Consider the following 17083-nt stretch of genomic DNA (forward strand, 5'->3'; position numbering starts at 1 on the left):
AACAAAGACAAAATAGCCAATTTTTGTGGCCACTGGGAAATTCGTTTGTCAACAGCTGTTGTGTAGAAAGGTAACTGATGTTCCCCCGGTGAATCAGTTGAGAACATTGAGCATTTATGTTTTGGTTATCCTGCAGAAAGTCCACTATAGGCAAAAGGGTCCATTACTAGCACTAAACCTCATCATAGCTGATTCAGAGGCTACCCATTAATTACGTAAGGGTTTATGGGGGGAGGGGGGGGGGGTTTGGAAAATCTTACGCGCCATACAAAAATTTTTGGGTTCTCATACAAAAAATCTTACAAGGGGGGGAGGGGGTATCGAAAAATCACTAAAATTCCCTCACGTAATTGATGGACAGCCCCAGTGTACTCAAAAGTTTTTCACCCATACGCGTACCTTGGTCCTCCCTACTCCAATGTCGTGTGCGCCTGGCATGCACTACGCCAGCGAGCACAATTTTAGAGAAGGAAGGAGCGGCTCCTTAGGAGCCCGACATTGAAGCTGGGGGCCAGATACGCACATGCACCCGCCCTTCTTTCTTACCTTATCACTACCTTTGTTTTGTTGTTTCTACCGTTCTGTTCCGGCTCCAGCTAACCCAATCGACGCTGATAAAAATCGACTTCTCACCCGTCTTGGCCTAAACATCACTCACGGGAAGCGCACCCATCGGCAGGGGGTGATCGAATGAGTTGCAGAGAGGGTGTTCTTGGACACCGGGCGGGTGGTTTCGATAAACGGACCCAGGAACACTTCCGGCTCGACTAGACGTTAGCATTGATAGTGCTGACCTTTCGGTAACTCTTCAGAAGACCGTCCTTTCGCATTTCTACAAAAAAAAAAAAAAAAAAAACAAACAAGTGTAGGTTTAACATCATCCAAAATTCCTATGGAAATCCATATCGCTCTGAATTTTCCAAGAATCCACCGTAAATGTGAATACTAACCTGAGATTGCAGCTCTAGTGAAAACAACATCATCCACGCCACCAAGCATCGCCACCGTCAGGGCGAACTTTTTTCCGCATTCAACGATGATTACGTGGCGTGGTGAAGACATGGTGTTCCGGAACGCACCGTTTAACACTTTTCACACTCCTGAAATGCAGATAATTAATTCAATGTATGCTAATTAATGCTTAAAAACTTGTTTTTTACCTTTCCTGCCGACCCGGCCGATCCATGTTTGTTTTGGGAGAAACTTTGTTTTGTTTCCATTTGACAGATTGATAACCATGAATCCATGTATATTCATGATGTCCATGTATAGGCAAAAGAAGATCAATCAGATTCGAGGCAGAAGTTTTCAATCGAAAAAATGTATGGACATTTGAACATTTTTTCAATTTTTTCAAATATTTCGACATTTTGGCAAAAAATATTTGGTAACGCAGTTAGCTATCATTATTAGCTACAACCTGTACCAAATATTTTTTCTGATAAAACGTTTATTAAGTCAAAATACCATTTTTTGCAACTTTCTTCATACATTTTAAAAGTGAAAAACTCCTGCACACTAGCGCCATCTGTTGCAATTTCCGCCAAAGCGGGTAATCCATTACCCACTTCCGTAGACTACGTATATCACGCCATCACCAAAGAAGTATTCGTAATCAAGGCGATTTATTACTTCCGTGAGAGCTTGTCACATTTTTGTGTTTTCAATGCTCCGAGGAAATATTCACTGATTGCTTCTACTTGCTTTTTCACTAGAATCACTGTATCACTTCCCGAATAAAATAAACGAGGAGCCCATCGGAACTTTTCCTTTATGGCCAAGGATTTTGCTTCGTATTTTATTTCATTGATTTTCACTATCGATCGACACCAACATTTTCATTATTTTTCCAAAGGTTGCACTGCATGAAAAAAAAAACCACGACTGCTAACACTTACGTAATCGGCCGGATAAAAAAGCGCAAAAAAGGCAGAACAAGTTGCTTTTTTAACAAGTTCTGATTTGCGCTTTGCTTCTGGATTCATTTGCACCAAAAGAACTTAAACCACACGCAGGCGGATCAGGAACGTACAATTTCGGACACGTTTTATGGTTCGATGATTTTTTTACGGGGAACACACGCACGACGAACAAAAAATTATTACCAGCGCGACAACGACGGACGACCGGACTAGCGAAAGATGACCGAAAAACTGAAAAAGCTACCTCATATGCGCACACATGAATCGTGCGCGAATGCGACTGCTTTCTGTACACTGTGTTTGTGCGTGTATTCCGTAATTTGTTTATTTACCATACATCATTTGTATGCGTGCCTTGTCAATCGCAGTTTCTTCGAGTACAACAGTCGAGCAGTTCATGTATCGTTACACAGTTTCCTCGGCGCATGTATTGGGTTTACCGTCCGTGAGCGTTTGTGCGCCAGCGGGCATGAGCGTTTTGCGCTTGTCTCATGCGCATTCCGTGCACATTATGCTGTGAGCTAAAACGCGCTTATGGCTCTGTTTTGGGTGTAGTGTTGCGTTACGATCCATACAAATTTTTTTTGGGTTTTCATACAAAAAGCGTTATAGAGGGGGGGGCGGTCTGAAATGGCCGATTTTAGATTTTACAAAATACGCCACAATATGTTAAACAAAGGGTAAGAAACATTTTAAAAGTTGAAACATTTTCATCTGTAGCATTTTTTTTAGCCGCTCAACCTAATTTACAGCTCTATTAGAAATAACTGCAAGTCAGGGCCGGCAAAAGGCGGAGAGGCGCCTAGTGTATGAAGCGTCTGTAATGGAGGGGTCAGAAGTAGAAGAGAATAAAATGAGACGAACTAATTTTCTTTTAAAAATAGAATGCAGTGCCTTTTTTGCGCAAAGAAATTTAAAATGAAAATCAGCACTATCATTTTTATGATGAATATTCTTACAGTTGATGTCTTTTGGCGCCATATATAATTAACGTTGCGAACGAACCTCGCGTAACTTTTGAAAATGACTCAATAATTTTGCAAATCAATGCAACTTTTCTCTTCTAACGCCTAACCCTATGCAACTTGAAAGATTTTTTTTTTCAAATTGCTGAAAGACTCTTCTTTTTCCTCTGGAACAGAATAATAAAGCCTGTATCCGCAATAATCGGGACACAGAAGTACGGCTGTAGCTCTGTAATGAGTCGGTAAAATTGGCCAAATAATTGATTGGGAACTCTTTGGTGTATGTTTATTATCTGTGACAAATTTCATAAAAATCAATGCATTACTTTTAATTGTGGATAAAAAACAAACAGACGAGTTGAAAGCATTTTGTACAATCATGGCCAGTTTCCATTCGCGTAGTAGTTGGTTCTTTTACGCTACAGTTAAAAATTCTGTGATGATAATTATGAAATTTTGTTAGCAGTTATGATACTTATAGAGACACTTTCTTGCAAAATTTCATCCACTTTTATCAATTGGTTTGAAAGCTACTGGTGTTGATAGAAGTGAGTGTTAGTGATTTTTTTTTTCGTGTTTTTCATGTGCGATGTTTGCCTTTTCATAACTTTTGTATTTCTCTGCCAATTTTCATGAAATTTTCACAGAAGGTAGTTAATTATGTGTGTATTATGTCTGCAAAATTTGATGATTATTGGTGTAGTACTTTCAATAGTACAATCAAAACAATAAAGGGTGCTGACTAATTGCTGTCTGAGGGGCTAAAATCACGTTTAGTCTCAATACATGTTTCGACTATAAAATTGTTGATAGTGCATCGATTTATTTGAAATTTTGCCTATGCAACGAATTTAGCTTAAGAGGTTTGTGTTCAAAATTTCAGCCATTTCCTTTGCCAAATTCAAAAGTTACAGCGCTGACAAGCAAAACTCGGCACAAACATTTCAAAAGGGCGTAACTGCATTTACAACCAATGCCTTCTCACAAAGCTGTGGAGCGTATCCCATCCCTCTCGAGCAATCCACTAGCACAAATAGAAAGATAAAATCCTCCTCTTTCGATTAAAGGATGTGAATTGCGTGAGATGAATGAAATACGACCCACAGCTCTGTGAGAAGGCATTGGTTGCAAAAGCAGTTACGCCGTTTTGAAATGTTGGTGCCGAACTAGGGGCTGTACAAAATTCAATGGCGCACAGTCTACTCTTTCATTGCTACAACAAAAAGTACTGCACCGATTCACATGAAATTTTGTAGGTGAAATCAACACATCTTAAGATGTTATGAGGCCGAATTTGAGCAACTTTAATGTATCTATTACAGAGTTACAGCTGTATTTCTGTGTCCCGATTATTGCGGGTACAGGCTTTACGTCAAATGTTTCTTGTTGATGTGACTATAAGTAAGACATCTTCAAACATAAGGTAATGGGGTAATTCTTTAACATCTTTAGGGGGTTGTATATGTTGAGGTGCGTGAAAATAAGGAAATGTTTGAATTTTTGTAAAAGTATGTTACCATATTACCACTCAACCATACGACTCAACTGAAAGCACAACCCCAAAACAACACCGTTACAAGAGGAGCTTGTGGTGTCCCTAAAAAAAATGTATAAAACAAATCATAACACTGATGATTTTTTTTTTGAAAAATATTCAACGTTCAAGGACACAACGCATAAATAGTGAACTGATAATCATTTTTGATTATGATGAACCTGGGCATGTTAGTGGAATACCTGTAACTAAAAAGACATTTAAAATCCGGTCATGATTAGGTAAAAGTGTGAATTTTCAGCAGTTGTTGGGGAATATTGGGCAAAATAAGCATTTGAAAGGATCTTTCATGTATTTTTATGAGTGTTATGAACCTCTAATTACACCTGCAGCTATTTTCAACGATTTACAGTCGTGCTTGTTGTTTGAAAGTTCATTTAGATTCTCTTCTTGTATGGAAAAAGGGCAAAATGGGGCAAAATGGACCACTTCCCGTGCCCTGCGGTGAACGAATTTAGTACAAATCGATTTCTCGTACTTTTTTACATCAGAAATGGTCAACTTCACGCACCGAAACCAGCGGCGTTGAAAGATCCGTTTTTTGGGTCGATTTTTCCCACTGTGCATTGTTTATTTGATTGTAGGGGAGACTGGGGAGCCTTGATCCCTTTTTCTTAATTTACCTGAAACTTTAAGAAAAACACAAAACTAGATCCGATTTTCGTACAAAACGGCAGGTAAACATCTATTACAAATCAATGCACAACAGGAGGCCTTTAAACTACACATTAATAAAAACACAAAAAAAGAAGGCCTTTAAATTATTGTTAAAGTTTTCAAAACTGTGTTTTTATGCAGGCATGTCTTATGATGTATTTTTTTAAAATGGGTGACACTTATTTGCACATGGGGGATTTGAGCACATGGTTTATTTAAAGGGAAAATAATTCCAGAGTCTTCCTATTCATTTTCTTTCCGAGTTTTCTTGTATTTTCGATGAATTTGGAGTGTTTGAAATTGTAAGATTTCCTTAAATTATTAAGAATATGCCGTATTTTCGAAATGGGGAGACTTGAGCCCCCTTTTCTTGGTTTGTACTAAAGTTATAATTATCTGACACATTTTATCGTTGAATAGACTAGAATTCCAAGTAAATAGAGGCTTCCGAATAGAATTTTATTTTCCACATGTAGAATGTGTGTGTAATCTTAGAGGGATCAAGTCTCCCCATCTCACTGTTGTGTATACTAAGTTGAATTAATTAAAATATGTTTTTTTTTATGTCTTTATTAATGAGATTTTCAGCCCGAGGCTGGTTCATCTCAGCGTTAAAATATGTTAACAACAGCCTTATTTAGATAAATAAGTTTGAAAGTATTCTGTTTAAATTATGTGCTGTGAAATTTTGACATGATTTGGTTTAATTTTCACAAAGTTATTGAGATTTTTCGGAATCGCCTAAAAGATTTCTTAAGGTGAAACATCAACAAATCCCATTGCAATTTGCATACAAACTTTAGAGGCACAAATCTCACGAACGAGGCCTCAAACCAAGCCGCACTTGTTTATCCTGGCTTTGCTCACTTGCAAAAAGAGGCAGCTTTTCCAAATCGAGCGCATTTGTTAACGAATTTTCAAGATTGGTGCTCTTGAAATCGTGAGTAGGGGTCCAAATCGGCCATTGTGGCAGCCATATTGGTATTCGCTGAAGTTTCTCCTTAAGGACTGAAAACAAACCATCAGCCGTTTTTTTTTTTTTTTTTTTGTTTGTATTTACGTGTATTTTAACTTATGCTAATTCTACACTTTCACACCATCAGCCGTTAAAAAATAATGCAATGTACAATCGAAATCACTTGTAGCCAAAACATAGTCGTTTGTCCAGGAGCAGTTTTGGAAAAATTATGCTAGAAGAAAAATGTTTTTGATTCCGAGCAAATATGGGGGGAACAAGTCTCCCCAGGGATCAAGTCTCCCCTACGCTTCTGAGCTGAGAAAACAGCAAGTGAGTGTCACTCTTTGCAAGTGAGTGTTTCCATCCTTGCTCCAAGGATTTTTCTAAGGTTTTATGATGATATTTAACCTGTAGATTTCATGCTGGCATTGCTTCAGCAATTGGGTTGTTTAGCGAATTAAATATTGCCATATTCTTTAGCCTAATCGAAAGAGCTCATTTTTCTGAGTTTAAGGTGATTTTATTGCGTACCAATTCCTGGTGGTCAAATGAACAAAACATTTTTAATTTCCGTGGATAGAATGACAGTTCCATCGATAAAGTGACAGTTCGCCCCGAACAAAAAATTTTCCCCATACAAACTTTAAATGCTTTTTAAAAATAGTTCCCGGCAACAATTTTGGACTTCGACTAATTTTTGGAAGGAGATTCCGATTTCTTCAAATCTCTGGATTTGAAGATCTGGATTTCTTCAAATTTCTTAAAAAAATGGTTTTCGCTGCAGATTCCACAATTGTTTTTAATTTCTTTGTATTCATGCATTTTTACTTAGTACTGATTTTTCACACACAGATTGCACCATAAATTTCTTTAAGGAACCCTCCAAGCATTTCTAATGGATTTTTTTTTCTGGAATTCGTGATTGGATTCCTCCATCAATTGTTGCTACGATTCCTCCATGGAATTTTTGCCGGGATTATTTCTGGTGATATTCCTCCAGGAATTCTTCCGGGACTTTTTCCAGGAATTTTTCAGGGGATTTTTATCAGAATCACTTCCGATATTTCCCTAAGAATTTTTCCAGACATCCCTGCTGTGATACCTCCAGAAATTTCATTGTATATATTTTCAGGAGCTTCACCAGTTCCTGTAAGGGTGCCTTCAGAAGTTCGTGTTACGTATCCTCTATAAATTTCTGCTGGTGTTCCATCAGGAATTTCTCCGGGACTTCTTCCAGAAATTGTTTCAGAGATTTTTAAATGAATTCCTCTATATATTTCTTGACTAGAAAATTATATCAACCGATTCGCCTAACTTCATTCTCTAGTCGGATGTACGTTTCCACCATCGTCTCAAATTTCCGAGCTGTAATATCAATTTCATCAGCGAAACCAAGCAACTGAACGGACTTCGCGAAAATCGTCCCACTCGTGTTTATCCCCGCTCTACTCATTAAAGCAATGTTGAATAGCAAGCATGAAAGACCATCACCTTTCCGTAACCCTCTGCGAGATTCGAAGGCACTCGAGAGTGTCCCTGATACTCGAACTACATACATCACTCGATCCATCGTCGCCTTGATCAATCGTATCATTTTTCCGGGAATCCGTGTTCGTGCATAATCTGCCATAGCTGTTCTCGATCGATTGTATCATACGCCGATTTAAAATCGATGAGCAAGTGATGTGTGGGCACGTTGTATTCGCAGCATTTCTGCAATACCTGGCGGATGGCGAACAACTTGTCTTCTGCGGTCTGTAAGATTCGAATGGAATTCTGATCTGATGAAGATCAAAATATCTTCGTATAAAACAGTTTTATTATATAGTTACGAATCTCTAGCATCCACTCCGAGTATTGCAGCAGCAGCTATATAATCGATTTAGTGGGCACCTTAGCACGCGTCGCTGGAAAACTCCGAGTGCTTGCAGGTCCTCCTCGAGCATGGTCCATGTGTCGTGCCCGTAGAGGACCACCGGTCCTATTAGCGTTTTGAACATGGTGCATTTGGTGCGTGGGTGGATCTTTTTCGACCGCAGATTCTTCTGGAGCCTGCAGTAGGCTCGACTTTCGCTGATGATACGCCTCCGAATTTCGCGACTCACGTTGTTGTCAGCCGTCAGTAAGGATCCGAGGTAGACGAATTCCTCCCCCACCTCGAAGGTATCCCCGTCTATCGTAACATTACTACACAGACGGATCCGGTCGAGTTCGGTTCCGCCTACCAGCATGTACTTTGTTTTTGAGGCATTCACCACCAGTCCGACTTTGCTGCTTCGCGTTTCAGGCGGCCACCGTTCCAAATGTTCTGGCGATAATGTCCATGTCGTCCGCAAAGCATACAAATTGACCGGATTTTGTGGAAATCGTTCCCCGGCTGTTGTGCTCGGCTCGTCGCATCACACCTTCCAGAGCGATGTTGAAGAGTAGGCATGAGAGTCCATCACCTTGTCTCAGTCCCCGGCGTGATTCGAATGAACTGGATAGTTCACCCGAAACCCTGACGCAGTTTTGCACACCGTTCATCGTTGCTTTTATCAGTCTAGTGAGCTTCCCAGGAAAGCCGTTCTCGTCCATGATTCTCCATAGCTCTGTGCGGTCGATACTGTCGTATGCCGCTTTGCAGTCGATGAACAGGTGATGCGTTGGGACCTGGTATTCACGGCATTTCTGAAGGATTTGCCGTACGGTGAAGATCTGGTCCGTTGTCGGCCGGGACGTTGATGTAGCCGGCTTGATAACTTCCCACGAACTCACTTGTTTTAGGTGACAGACGACGGAAGATAATCTGGGATAGCACTTTGTAGGCAGCATTCAAAATAGTGATCGCCCTGAAGTTCTCCACACCATTCAGGTGATGATCGAAGTGCTGCTTCCACCTTTCGATCACCTCACGTCCGTCCGTCTAGAGGCCTCAGTCCTTATCTCTGCATATTTCGGCTTGCCGCACGAAGCCATTGCTGGATGCGTTGAGCTTCTGATAGAATAATGTTCTTATAATTAGTTTTTATTGTGTAATTTCTAGGACATGGAACATTGATATTGGATGTACAGTAAGGACCCGATTTTTTTCAACCCCATTTTGCAACCAACTTGTTGCTCTCGTTATCTTATGGTCAAACTTTAACAAATTCATCCATATTTATCACCAAACTACAGCTAAAGGGCAGAACATAGAGGGATAAAAAGTTGGAAAAATTGAGAGCAAAAAAAGTATTCCGAAAAAGGGGCTGACAAAATCGGGTCTCTTATGTATTATTTTCCATAGAGAACGTAACCGACACTTCACATATTTTATAACCTTTTAGTACATGTTAACTGGATGCAACTTTCGTTAACCACTTATCGTATTAGTCAAGAAGCGGAAACTTCGATTGTCAAAGATTTGTCAATACTGAAATTTCATTGAGTTAAATGCAGATAGATGATAAACGATAATTCGATTGATTTTTATGCAAAACACAAACATAATAAACATAACTTACAAATTCGAACCAGTCAATGAAAGATCGCCAAAGCCAGATAAAGTCATCCACTGCATTCCCACACAAAGCCACCCGTTTGACGCTCCGGTTGGCTGTTCGGTGTGGTCTTTGTCATCATTTTCACACCCTACGCTGTCGCTTCCCTCAGTGTCTGCTGCCCTGCCACCAACCTTCACGAATCCCTCCTAATGGGATGACAAATGACTGCAAATATTTTCTCTTTATCGGCTTTCGCCAAACACGTATGCCGCTCGATCCATTCAACAACGCTCCAGCAAATGCTGATGAATGTTTGTCACGGGGTGTGGGATAGGTACAAGTGGCCAAGAACAACAAACGAATTACAATCAATAATCGTACTCCCGTTCCTCGACCACACCGCACGTCCGAGCCAGAGGTACTCCGCAGTAGAACGTTTTATACTACCAACTTCATAGGCCGCAATTTGGGTCGTTTTGGTAGAGCCAGTCCGGGCAATAAACGCGACACGGGCCTTTCCATAGTTGTTTTGACGGTGCCGATGATGACGCAAGATTTAGTCCTTTCCCAGCCGACAACACGGTTGATCCTACAAGAATGGTAATTGTGAAAGTTGGGTTCCATTTCTTCGCGCTCCACCGCGCCCTTCGAGGTTCTTAGGCACCGACGAGGAACCGGCCATTCAGACGACAATGAACGACGAAACGTGGTCGGAATATTATTTTCATGATATCGATTAGGATCTTAAGTACGAAACGCCAACCAGTCTATAGCGAGCGTTCGACGATGGGAGCGGAGAGGTAGTGCACCAATAAATTAAGTTATTGCTAAGGTTATTGCCATTTGAGTGTTCGGTTCGTTTCGTGCTAATGTTTGCGAGAGAGAATCAGGCGAAGATTTTCTTTCTGCTTCGCTTGATAGAGTTCTGCAATCGCAGCTTTAAAACCCCCAATTATTCTACCTGATGGCGATAGTTCCTTTTTCCATCAGACGATCTTTAATAGATAACAGTCGTTACGACTCGCTACTGTTACTAAATTTATCGAAATTGGTTCAAAGATCGACGTTCTGTTTGATTTTTTGGATTACCGTAATCCGGGGTAACATTGATCATAATTTTCGATCTTTCTTGAATAATTATTTTGTTAAAGCAAACGTTACAAGTTTTACTTTTTTAAAACAAGTGCTGGCCCTTTTAGTATGTGTTAAGCTACTCGAAAAAGTATTGTAAAACTTGAAAACATGTTTAAATAGGTTTTCAAATCTAATTTTTGATTTTGTTGGTTTGGGGTAACATTGATCATGTCAGTGATCAATGTTCTTTTGTGTTGAAAATACCCTTACTTACTAAATTCGAGGTCGCTGATTTCGAATATGTTGTCCTGTTTGTTACAAATAATGTACTTTTTGAGTTATTTTAGAATGAAAATCTTCCAAACCACCAATAACGCCTAAAGGTAGGCAATAGCATAAGGAATTAATAGTCGACTCTTAATAAATCGTATATTTCATTGAAAAAGAGCATTCTCATAAAAGTTTCGTTCATTAAATCCAACTCTAGGATATCATATTGAAGAAATACAGTAATTTCGAACCTCATATTGTATCTAGTATTCGCACCAAGAATGAATGTTTGACAATGTATCTCATTGCGTTACGAAACACAGTTATGGAAAAATGGATTTATTTCAATGTTTATGAACTTCAATTTTTATGAATTGCATGTCATTTAATAGCTAAATAATAGCAGATTAAGATATACCATTCGATAGCAGAAACTGGTTCAATATAAAATACTTGTTTGAACATTTCATGAGGTCAGTGAAGCCGATCAATGTTACCCCGCTGATCAATGATACCCCGTTTTACGGAACATTTTTTCTACGTTTTGCTGTTCGAGAGATCATTAAACATTTTGTAGCCTCACCTATAATGAAAGTTGGCTAGGTAGCCAATTAGTACAAAACACGCCTGCAAGTTGTTAATTTTGCCTGAGCTCTTTAACGAAGAACTAATTAAAATTTTCTTTCAATCCGCTACACGTGGCACTAATGGCAGCGTGTAGCAAACAACGCAAACACAAGACGGTGGCCACAATAACCCTTGCACTACGCTGAATTCCTCTCTCTGCCAAATCAACCGAACTCCCTGCAGCTGCAGCAAAAGCCGCACTACGATGAGTTGTGTATTTCGCCAACTTTGCAATTTCTCTTGACACTAGATCGGTAAAACTATTTCGAAACTATTCCCTCAAACTTTACAAACGCATAAACACACATACACGATGCGAAGCGTACATGCACCACGAACTATTTGCGGAAAGGCAGAGTGCAGTAAGTAATGCAGCCAGTTCATCTTGTGAGCATAGGCCTGCTTCCGAACGTTTGGTGATGGGTTCGATTCCCGGACGTGCCGGGAGCATTTGCTGAATTAATTGGTTCAGGTTTTCCCATTCAGTAGCAAGGCATGCAAGTTGCACACATCAAGTAATAATTTGGTGCGTAAACCCACCGAGAAGAAGAGGACAGAGCAGAGGATACGCAATCTACATGTAGTGAAACTTCGTGGCGTACTCTTACATAGGACTGTTTCAATACAGAAAGCATTTTCCACTTTAGCAAGAAAGTTCGGTTTGGAAAGTTACACTCTTACATGGCATAGCACCAATACACAGCAAACTATGGCAAATAAATTATTCGTGTAGTTTGCATTCTTCTTCAACCTTACAAGAGGAATAAATATTCAAGAAGCTTTTCTCTCTTCACTGCTTAATAGTCTGCCATGCTGCATCCACAATGTAGGTGTGTTCTGCTATTGCCTTCCGTGTTGACCATGTTTACACTCCTGGAGGAATATTGAAAGTTTAGCGCACACATTATTCAAAGACAGGCGAAACAGTTCACCTCGTCCTGTGCGGTTGTTCCCACGGTGACCGTTCCTGACCATTAATTGAATTAAATTTGCGCCATTTAACCACCAGGTGATATTTAATTCAGAACGTGATTAACGTAACATAATACTCGGCGCACTTAATCGGTTTACAAAATGTTAATTTTAAGTAGTATAATAGTATTTTGTAAAATCTTAATAAATGTTTTTCTATACTTTCGGCACTCGTCTAATATACATGCTCTCTCATAAATGAGCCTCTAATGAAATGCCGATAAGATGTCGTGTCGGAACCGACATAATTATAACGTACCTACTGATCTGTAGTACGGATCAAACCGCAAGGAAGCTTACAACCCGAAATCGCCCCCAACACAAGATCACGAAACTTGCGATAATTATACGGGGACCAGGGGCGTACAATTTCGTTTCAATGATACACTTTCATGCAACATTTGAATGAGTCACTTCAAGTGTTTCATACATTTTTCTAATGACTCAGTCGTTAAAAAAAACTTTTCCACTCATCGTAGCACTCGGTAGTCTCCCACCCAGTCGCATTGCTTGTGCTTCACCCGTCAGAGCATTAGTGTCTCACTGGTGCGCGCTAGTCTCTCAATGGTTACGGGCGCCGGTTAATTGGATTTAAGTGGTGGAATTTGTTATCCTCTTTCATAAAACATAATTATCATTCTATTGGCGTGCACCACTATTTAAAAATGTGGTTTAAATAGTGTTTTTAGCATGTTGAAGTATTTCAATGACTCATAAATGAAACGAAAATCCAAGTGTATCATTCCATGTTTCATACACACTTGTTTCTGTAGCAGCAACGAACGAGTGTGTTGCTGGGTGAGAGATGAAGCATCACAGCAGTCCCGTCGCATGGGATACGATTTGCTACACCTTTCGTGCGTCATGTTTTCCTTTCGAAATTGCACGTCCCTGACGGGGACCCAACAATTATGCCTGTGTATCTTTCTCAGCACAAGAATTTTAAGAAAGTCTTGAGATCTAGAAAAATGCACTTACGAATTCTCACACCAAAATTAAAAAGATCGTCTAAATAGTACATATCTTGGCTTGACTTAGCTAAGCTTAGACTGAGTGCACATATCTACTTAGTTGCTACTCCGCGGTTGCCCCGAATGAAGGACAGTTGCACAATGAATCACTGAATAATTGCCTGGGAGTGGTCGGTCAACCATTTTCACTGTGCACGCTTCAGAGACTACCCTTAACAATACAATTACGGCGCTGGCCACGTCCTTGCAGTCAGGTTGAAAGAGGGAAGGAATATTAGTGTGTACCAGATTTTTCTTAGTTTTTCCTAGATATCTTCAGAAATTTGTAAAAAAGCTCCGGAGTATTTCTTCGGAAATTCCTCCAGCGAATCTTTCTAAAAGTTTTTCAGGGAATTTTTAAGAAAATCTGTCATAAATGCCATTAAAGATTTCTCTGAGAAATCTCTCAGAATTTTTTTCATTGAATTCTGTAGAAAATTCTTAGTTTCTTTTTGAAATTTCTCCAGATTTTCCTAGAGATTATCCCAGATTTTTTCAAATTTCTCCAAAAATTTAAAGATCTCATGGTTTTCTTTAAAAAATCCTCCATAGATTTTCTTAATCTGTGCGAGAATTCTTCCAGGAAATCATTCTATCAGAAATGCTTTCAGCAATTTTTTGAGAAAATCAAAGGTTCCTCCAGTTTTTTCCAAGAAATTCTTTAGATAATCTTCCGCAGACTCTTTCAGAAATTCTTACAAAAATTTCAGATATTGCCTCATAAATTTTTCCAAAAAATATTTTAGGTACATTTCTGTGGGTTCTTTCTGAAATTCCACCAGGAATAACCCGTGGATTCTACAGATTTTTGCAGATTATCCTTCAAAAATTCGATATTTTTATTGAAATTCTTCCAGAGATTAGTTGAGGAATTGCTGTAGGGATTCCAATAAAAATTCCATCAGAAGCTTTTCTTTTCGAGAAATTTGAGTTTATATGCTTTCGCCATACAAAATAAAATGATTCTACTCCTGCTGACCAACATTGAACGCATTCCCACTTTGGAAATAGAAGCTTCTGCACGTATTTTTTAGGAAGTTTTTAGGAAATTCCTTAAGAAAGCATTCCTTCAGAAATTTCTTTGGGATTTTTTTAAATATTCCTCCAGAGGATCATTTAAAAGTGCTGCCTAAGATTTCTGAATGAACTGTTCTGAAAATTTCCTCAGAAATTCCATCAGAGTATCTTCCAGAAAATCCTGCTAGGATTGCTAGTGAAATTTTAGAGATTTCTTCAGGAAATTTACCATGGGGTTTCTTCAAAAATTCACTCAAGAATTTTTACAGATAGGGTAAACGTACGTGAACACAGCTTCCTGTATTTTGACCAATACCTACCTACCATGCACCCATGGTGCACAGATTGTCATTTTCTGCTGTTTCTACAGTCGCTGAGGCGATCACATATGCTGGAAGATAGTTGAGTACATCCGTACCTGTGTGACAATACTTTTGCAGTCCGAGCCGTTTCTACACTGCTTCTAAACAATCTAGATGCTGATCCATACAATAGATCTGGCTCTACGGTAGTAAAGAGATGTGTATATGGTGTGCACATCTAGCTGTCGTATCGAAATTTCATCAGTACGTTAGTTGACCGCCGACTATTACGGTCCTGCGACTCAGCCAGAGCCGCCCCCGCGCGCTCGCTCACCAACCCGATGTAGACCCACAGATCGGGAGTGGTGCAAGATTTGTAAACTAGTGTACATAGCCCGTAAAAGTTAATAAAGATTGAACTATTGTAAAGAGACTGCCTTTTAGATTAAACAAGTAGAAGAATTACTTTAGTTCTACGGTTAAAGTGTGTCATATGTGACATGAACGCTCCAAATTGTACCTTCTCCCCGGCCTGAGCTCGACCACCCGCACCGGCGTCAACAAGTGGTGCAAGTAGTTGCTCCTTGTAGTAAAATAATCGAAACAAATTGATAATACTACTAAATAAAAATTCTGAAAACATTAATCACTTGCGCCAACTATAGGTACACGGTTCCTATTATGGAGGTAAAATTTAACATTGGGTCCTGTAGTGGCGCATTCCATTGAATTCTTATGGGACCCACCACTATAGAAACACTACCACCACTATAGAGGCAAAGGAGCAAACAATTTAAGAAAAATATTCGTTTAAAATAGGGATTTCAACAAATCCTAAGCACAAAACTGAATTAATGTTAATAATTAAGTAAAACACATCTTTTAAAAATGGCTTTTACGAGCTTTCTGGTCGAAATAGTACTAAATTGCCAAAACCACCACTATTGGTACTACCTCCACTAAGGGAGCTTTTACCCTATTCTCATAAAAATTTCTTTACAAATCCTACAGGGATTGCTTCGGAAATTCTTCCAAGCGTTTCTCCAAGAATTCTCTGTGAAACTGCTGGAGTGATTTTTGCTTGAATGAATACGAGTTTTTTTTGCGGTTTAATCAGATTATCTTCAGATGTCTTTAGAGATCCTAGGAGTTTTCAAAAATTCTTCCAGAAATTGCACAAAAAATACTTAAGAATTCCTTGAGGAATTTCTGAAAAATCCTTGGCTGAAAGTCTCAATAAATCCCTCAAAACTTTTGTCAGGAAATCTCTTAAAAACTTCTGGAGGTACCTTTAGTAATTCCTAGAGGGAATTCTTGATTTTATTGTAGGAATTCCTGAATAAAAATCCCTGAAGCATTTTCTGAAGTTATCTCTAGTGCAATTCCTGGATGAATGTTTTGTATAATACCTAAGAGAATATCTGGAAAAACACCTCACCGTGTAACTCAATATGATGCATTTGGCGAAAACTAAAAAGCAGTTTTCACCTTGGTTTTCACGTCCAAATTATATTATTCGGGTCTGAAAAACGGTCATCGTTTTAAAGGCCTATGGAATTGTCTGTACGTTTTATGTTATTTTGAGTTGAACATGAACGAGAAAACTGAATTTTTCTTTTATAGATATGCAGCAGTTTACTTAATTTGCCCCTTAAGATACCCCCTTCATTCTTAGAAAAAAATATCATAAGAGATTTATGGAAGAATTCTACAAGAAATACCAAGATTGCCTGAATGACTTCTGGAGGGATTCCTGAAAAAATCCGTAGAGAGATTCCTGAAGGAATCTTTTCATTGCACTTGTAGGAATCGATGACAAATGGTAATGGTAAATTTCTGAGGCAACCATGGAGGATTTTCTGAATGAATGCTTGGATGAACTCCTGACGATCCTGGATAATAATCCCTTAATTAGTACCTGAAGAGAATACTGGAGGATTTTTTTTTTAGAAAACTGCAGGGTTTACCTAGAGAGATAGAAGGTTTACAATGTCTACTCAGCAGTAGTAACGTATTACTTTTAAATACTTGTCTAGATACCAAATGTTTAGATTTTCGATAGTATAAATACCGATGGTTACTGGGCCATAGGACAGAGCAAGGACAGGCCTTAAACTTATCCACATCTTTATTATTCCTCTTTTGAAGGACATAAAACAAACTACTGCAAAATATTACGAATTATTTATCTGAAGATATCTTGGAAATAATAACGTGACGAACTGGATAACCTTCTGCAAATAAGCATAGAAAAAATCCTCAAATAATTTCTTTAAAGATTCTTAGGAAT

Source organism: Aedes albopictus, chromosome 3, assembly GCF_035046485.1.
Source record: "Aedes albopictus strain Foshan chromosome 3, AalbF5, whole genome shotgun sequence".
Taxonomy (NCBI): domain Eukaryota; kingdom Metazoa; phylum Arthropoda; class Insecta; order Diptera; family Culicidae; genus Aedes; species Aedes albopictus.